The following is a 1579-nucleotide window of genomic DNA, read 5'->3' on the forward strand; positions in this document are numbered from 1 at the left end:
ACACGTGCAGAGCCCGCCAGGAAGTGTGCACAGCACTGCGCTAATCACAGCCAGGGACACATTTCCCGATCTCTGCAGCCGAGCATCGGGACAATGTCTCCCTGGTTGTGATTAGCGCAGCGCCGTGCCGACTTCCTGGCGGGCTCTGCACGTGTACCATGCGAACACGCTGGAGCTCATCCTTAGTTGTCAGGTAAGAATTTGCACCTTTAGTTCCACTTTGAAGGATAAGTGCACTTTGAGACAAAGTTTATTTTGCTCCCTTACTGTGACCCCTCAGATGTGTAATGATAAATCTGATGGATGTGCCCTCTTGTTATTGCCTACACCCAGCTCCCCAAGTCTCTTCATCCCCTGAGAATTCAATGGGGCTCTCTGCCACCATCTCTGGCCCCAGGACTCAGACAGACATCTATGGGGCTCTCTGCCACCATCTCTGGCGCCAGGACTCAGACAGACATCTATGGGGCTGTAATGCACAGCTTGGAGAGTAGAGCCGGTCATACAACTGAACCAATTTTCAAGGTGGATGGAGGAATCATTGTATTCCGACAGCAGTGACCCCTCTGCCATCAGAAAACACTGATCAGTACTGGGGACAATTGGCTGCAGCGCTGATCGAGTGAAAATATACCAACAAGTATATGAAAAGTATATCATTCATGAAAAGCCAATCGATATATTGACCTCTCATGAACAGGAACGGCCAGACGTGGATCTAGATTTGTCAGTTTCCTGCTGATTCAGCCAAATTCCGGCCCACTTATGGCAGGCTTAAGACTTGCAGAACTGGAGGTAAACAATCACAGGTGGCCACAGCTGTCGGATAGAGGTAAGTACATCTCAGTGGAGGGTGGCAATGGTTAGGTCAGGTTAAAGGGAGAAAAAGGATAAGCACACTTTAACCCCTCCCTGTCACCTGGGACCCAGAGGTGGGAGGTGGGATGGACTTCTCGATCACGTAGTTGCTGGGATTGGCTCGTCCTAGAAATCATAGAGTGTCTGTGACAGTGCGGTCACCTGGGTGATAGAGCTCAGTGAGCGCGCTCAGTACAGAAACCTCAGCCGCAAGGTGTGTGCGCTACGACCTGCCATTCATACCACCACACGTGTGTCACATTATCAGCAACAGGTTAAAGGAGAACTCCAGTAGCAGACATACAGGGAGAGGGGTCACTACATGGGACTCTCATATCACAAGACAGGAGGACTCCTATACAAAGTCACTACTCACCTGTAGATGAGTCTCAGAGTGTGAGGTGCCCCCTGATGGAGGAATGCAGTACTGCAGATGAGGGGTGCACTCTTCCACCTCAGGGGTAAGAAGAGGGTCGGGGCAGGGCGTGTGACACGGAGCTATGCCAGTCTGGGCGGCCACCACACACACAGGACTACACCGAGGACCTGGAAGAAGTAGAGCGGTCTATGGAGGTGAGGTGCCCGGCCCCCCCTCAGGCCGCCCGCTACACACTGGGAGTGCCAAGTAACTACAACTCCACACTCAGCTACTTCCGGCAACAACCCCGCCCACGCCCTCCTCCAGCCGGCTCCGCCAATCACAACATGGCGCCGGTACGGA

At 52.9% G+C, this 1579-nt stretch overlaps 1 protein-coding gene across 1 annotated transcript in view; it reads right to left on the reverse strand.

Annotated features, from left to right (window-relative positions):
* LRRC57 (leucine rich repeat containing 57) overlaps window positions 1–1531 on the reverse strand; it is a 37012-nt gene extending 35481 nt beyond the window's left edge. Inside the window, exon 1 of the mRNA XM_040331927.1 lies at window positions 1235–1531. The gene's annotated coding sequence lies outside the window, so the exon portion shown is untranslated. The remainder of the gene's footprint in view (window positions 1–1234) is intronic.
* Window positions 1532–1579: the final 48 nt, after the last annotated feature.

Source organism: Rana temporaria, chromosome 13 (genome assembly GCF_905171775.1).
Source record: "Rana temporaria chromosome 13, aRanTem1.1, whole genome shotgun sequence".
NCBI lineage: Eukaryota > Metazoa > Chordata > Amphibia > Anura > Ranidae > Rana > Rana temporaria.